Source organism: Macadamia integrifolia, chromosome 6, assembly GCF_013358625.1.
Source record: "Macadamia integrifolia cultivar HAES 741 chromosome 6, SCU_Mint_v3, whole genome shotgun sequence".
In the NCBI taxonomy this organism is placed as follows: domain Eukaryota; kingdom Viridiplantae; phylum Streptophyta; class Magnoliopsida; order Proteales; family Proteaceae; genus Macadamia; species Macadamia integrifolia.
The window spans coordinates 22,964,932-22,970,723 of record NC_056562.1 but is presented as its reverse complement, the minus strand read 5'-3'; positions in this window follow the sequence as shown (position 1 = coordinate 22,970,723).

Genomic DNA, 5,792 nt, shown 5'->3' with positions numbered 1-5,792 from the left:
TCGGGTTTCAGACATATTTAAGTCTAAACGAGCTTTAAACATGTCCACCATAAAATTATTTTCTTAAGTGGGTTGAAGGCCCAGAAATATGTGACGCAACTCTTTAATCAATAAGAGAAGTGATATGAGATTATGGTTGTTCTTTAAAAAAAAATAAGAAGAAATTATGACCATTATAACTTACAAAACAAAGGTTAATTAAATCAAATCCTATTACAAAGAAAAGGGTAAGAAAATTTAATTAGGTCCCTACTAATAGTGGCAAAATAGAAATTTTATATACTATTAAAGGGATCGGGCTAGGTCGGGTTACAACAAGTCGGTTCAAGTAGGGCTTATCAATTCAGTTGGGTGCCCGACGAGCTAGCTACTTGCACCGTGAACGCCTTTTTAATAAACGTGTCTAGCTGTAAACGAGTCGGGCTCAGTCGGGCCTATCGGTGCGGGCTCAGAATTGACACTCCTAGCTTGGACAACTAAAATACGCATTCTCAGATGTTAGCAAGTGTTGGGGATGTGTGTCCAAGTCTTACCGACTATTGGATTGATGGGAGATAAATTGTTTGACGTCGAAGTCATTAGAGAGGAGCCGAATTCCCTAAATTTTAGAAAAATACTTTGCCAATTTAAGCAATTCCGCAAGCTGAATTTGAGTTTAGAATGAATACAAATATATCAAGAATGGAAAATGGTTTTTGTGGGAAGAATGTATCCTTTGCACCTAAACAAATGAGGGGCAAAATGACTAACTTGTCCTTAGGAAATGAAAATGACGTCTCTATTGATGCTTCTTCATGTGTTTTCCTTGACCCTCGCGTATGCATAGGAGCCGTATTCTCCCATTAGTAACACTTCCCCTATTAAGTAACAAGAAATATAGCCAAGCTTTATTTATTTGTTTATTTTTTATAAGAAAAAAAAAAAAAAAAAGAAACAAAGAAAGAAAAGAAGAAGAAAGTGTAATCTTTTGATAAGCATCAAAGTGACAATTTGATACATGCATGTGACCGGGCCAGTTATTTCTTTGATACATGCGACCGGGCCAGTTATTTCTTATATGAATCTCAGTTGTAACTTTATGAGTGAGATGGAAGCAGGTGAAGCAGGCTGGGTTAGGTATATTTGGACTAATGTTAGAAACCTAACAAAGAGATGATGCCATTATATTACCCAAACCTGTCAATTCCATGGCTGATGGTCTGTAAATTTACAGGAAAACTAAAGGACAATACAAATAATAAGATAAACGAAAAAAAAATTTTAAGAAATAAAAGTTGGATTAGTGGTTTTTTTCAGGTTAATAATTGAAGGTCGTCTAAGATATCTTATGTCATAATAATAAACTCTACTATAATAAAGTGCGGGTTGAGTTTTCTGCCATAGTGTGTAATGTAAGCTAACGCCTTTTTATTTATTTATTTATTTATTTTCTCACAATTTGAGCATATATGTTATTTCATAGGAATGCAGAGAGAGATAGACATGGAGAGACGCTGGCATATATTGTGTGACCTAGCAACGTTCATTGAAAATTGAGGTAGGTGAAAGGAATCAATCTTTGATTCTCCACAACTATAACTGCCATTTTTTAAAATTAAAAAAGAGGAAAAGATTGCTGCCCGATTGCTTCCCCTAGACCCAAACACATAGCCACATAAAAAATCTCATTCTGTCCCCTGTGTGGATGCTCATGCACACACTTGAATTGACGGTGACACAAAGGAAAAGGTGTATTGAAATAAAGGGGTTAAAGAATTTTCTTTTATTTAAGTTTTTTTTTAATCAAAAACATATTTAAACAAAGGAAAAAAAATTCATTGGCCCTCGGTGCAAAATAGAAATCTTTTTATGCAATGGCACAATATTTCACATAGTTTGAATTATTATTCTTTTTCTAATTACAAATATTCAAAATGTCCTCAAACTTGCAACCTTGTGTCCAAAATGGCCCCCCAGAGCAAATCATTCAATATGATTATACCAACGAACTATTCCTCCCTTAAGTTAAAATAAAATGTAACTCATAAGGTTATATGGGAAAAGTGAAAGAGAAGTGTAGGATTGTAGGGGTGTCAACGGTCCGGGTTGGTACGGTTTTGGTCCGGTTCCATCGGTTTCGGTGTGACTTTGGAACTGACCGAAACCGACCCATTAAGGATTTATCAGTTTCGGTCCGGTGTCGGCTTCGGTGCGGTTTGGGTTCGGGTTGGTACCGATTTGAATTTATCAGGTTCATTTCGGTTTGGATCGGTTTTTTAAACCGGTATGGAGCCATTAGGAAACAACCAAATGTTGAACTGTTGAACTTCGGTTTCTTAAATCGATTTGTAACCGGGTTGGTTTTGGTTTTTGGTCTAGTTTGGATTCGACTTTCCATACAAATGTATACAAAACTATGCAAATTTTGATTTTTTTAATGAATTTTAGAGTGTTTCGGTTTCTTACCGGTTTGATTTTGGTTTCGGTCTGGGTTTTGAGCCGGTTTCGATTTGGTTTTGGATTCATCCGGTTTTTGGTGCGGTTCGGTTTAGTTTTGGGGTTGCAATACTCGAAACCGAACCGAACCAATAAGGCTTCGGTTCGATTCGGTCCATGTTGTTATCGGTTCGGTCCGACCGGTTTTACCGATTCGGTTTAGGAATTGACACCCCTATAGGATTGTCAATCGATTGGTTTTGCCTGGTTTTGGTCTGGTATTGGGTCAAATCAATTCAAAGTCGATATGTAAGGAATTTTGGTTTTCAGTGGTTTTCGTTCAGTTCAGTTTGGCTTTTATGTAACATACGTTAGCATCTCTATTATGCCTATTTCTCCTTTCTTTCCACGTAAGGGTAGATATATCATTTCATAAGAAAAAGGAGAGAGATAGACATAAGGAGGCGCCCGTGTATGCTACACAGCCTCCTAGTATTCCTTTCCTTTTGTTCAAACATTAAAGGGAAAGAACTTTGATCTCTCCATCTCTCTACTCCTCTTTTCAAAATACATTTATGCCCTTTGTTTGATGGAGATAAATGCTACATAGCCTAGAAGCATTCTTTCTCCTTCAAATTTTAAAAGGAAAAGAACCCTGACCATAATGGACATAAGGAGGGCTGGCGTAGGCCGTCCTCCCAGACAGAGAACTATTTCCTAACATTAAATAAAGTATCCATTTTTTTTATGCACAACCGTGCACATGCAAATCGTGCATAAAGCCTTTTACTTAAATTAACTAATAAATTTGAAAAATACAATTCTTTTTCTTTTTTTCTTACATTATATTCTTCAAGCCAATCTTCAAGCCAAAGAAATCCTTGAGTTATTTTTGTTGCAAAACAGGCTTGGATATAAGATTTTACAGGATTGGATAGATGGGTAATCAAAGTGAGAAACTACCACTCCTGTTGCAGGGATGATCCCATGATTGCTATTAGGATTTTAATTATCTAATGGATTGAAAAAAAGTAAAAAGTAAATTAGAGAAAAATTAAATGATTTGAAGTAAAAAAAAAAAAAGTAGAATATAATGAAGGAAGAATTTATTCAGTCAAAAAAGTGATTAAGGAAAGGATAATAACAAATTCAAAAGTTGGATGATTGATTCTTCAATTTGAAGATTAGGGAAGGGTTCTCTGAATCAAAAAAACAAGGATTGATGTTTCAAAATTAGGTTGAAGAAAGTGCAAGAAACTGATGAAAGAGTTGAAAGAGAAGTTTAAATTAAGGGGAGAAAGTCAAATGAAACTAAACAAAATCTGATTGAAAGCAATGTCCAAGCTGATTTCTCAGAATAAAATTAAGAAAAATCAGCACAAGGGGGAATACCTATAAAAATCACAACTTACGTAAGTACTCCTATGGAACATTTTTTTTTGGCCGGTGGGTGTTTGGGAGAGGGGGTAATAATAGAACATCAGTCATACTGTTTTACTTTTTCCAAGCCAGGCCCTTGAAAAGGATGGGTTTTTACCCCTAAAGTAATAGCAGTTTGCAAGAAGAAAAGAGGAAAGGCTAATTACAACTTCCAAGTAAGGGTATTAAATGGATTCGAAATCAACCGTTCATGATCGAATTGAACTGGGTTACAAAGAAATGATTCGATTATGATTTCATAGGTTCTCTTCTCAGTTTGGTTTTAATTTGCACTGAATTCAACAATTACAAATCGGTGCAGAGGTGAAATCGAATATAGATCAGCATTACAAACTGCATGTAAACTTAATCTGAAAACTGGAATTAATATATTACAAATTAAAATTATAACCGATTTTTCAAATTTGGCACTACAAACTGCATGATATTGGATATGAACTGGATAACGAAAATCGAATAGAAACCCAATAAATCGAATCGAATGTAAAATAATTTTGATTCTGATTGATTTCTATACAATTTAGTTTTGATTTACACCTTCCTTTTTTTTCTTTTTTTTTCTTTTTTTGTTAACAACGGGTATCCAAGGCCAAGCCTTTGGTCTTACTAGTCCCGCGGGCCCATATTGACTCCACAACTGCATGGACCGGGTCATTCCGAGGTTGAACAAGAACTATTCAACTTTCACTAAAAGCAATGAAAAACATTAAATACCCCTAGTGAATAGCCTCAAGGAGGTAAGAGGAATCGAATTATGAGTAGCCTCAATGAGGTAAGAGGAATTGAATTCAGATCGATTGACACCTTTATAGACCAGCAACTCTTTTTGTATTATAAAAATCAAATGAACAATTTCATTCCCTTGAAAGTGAAATGCAAAAAGTAATATTTACAATGTATGTTTGGTTGGTGGTAAAATGAAATTAAAAAACAAAAAAAAGTTGTTGAATCTTCTTTCCTTTTCTTTCTTTCTTTCTTTCTTTCTTTCTTTCTTTCTTTCTTTTCAGTTTTCTTCACTCACTTTACTTCTATATTCATAATTTTTAGAATATAAAACTTTTTCTTGGTAGAAGTCAAATAAAATAAGCGATTCAAAGAAAATCTAAATAAAAACTAAATAATAATAATAATAATAATAATAATAGAAGTAAGAAGGTTCATACACATCGAGGAAGGGAGAAAGTCTTTTTTTATTATTTATTTATTGGTAAAGAGAAGAGGGAGAAAGTCAAACTGATAGTGATGAGTTTCCTTCCTTCCATAATAGAGCTGTTGTCGTGTGTAATTCTTCTTCTTCTCTGACTTCAACATTAGAACCTCTGGTGACGTGGTCACATGTCAATGCTATCGTGACTCCTACACCCATTAGTGCTGTTTGGATACACTGTTATGGCTACTCTATTTGACAATAGGCTAGCTTGAGGGGAAATTTCTTGTTTGTCTCCCAACATGATCTATGAATTCAGGAGTAGAATAAGCCCCTTCATACTCCCCACCCCTTTTTTTGCCTTATTTTTTCCAACAATTTCTTTCACATCTAGGTAGAACGGAACCGTGTAAACATTATAGATGAATGGGGACAGGTCTAGAGAAACTTGCATGACTAAAGAAAACCCACTCTAATACCATGTATGTATCCACATCAAACACACGAGGGGAGTAGAAGGCCTCAAGGATAATTGATATAAAACTATTCTTCCAACACAATGCAAACAACAATAGTTATTAAATTGTTCCCCCTTTTTCAAAAAATATCTAAAAAATAAGACTTTTTTTTCATTATTTTTGTGATTCTCATTATGAGCAGTTTTATTTAAATATCCTCTCTCTCTCTGCTCTACCTTGAGCCACCACTCTATCCCGCAACTACTCAAAATTCTCACAGGGGACCTCTATGAGGCCACCATGAAGAGGACTATATACTTTTCTACCTAAAA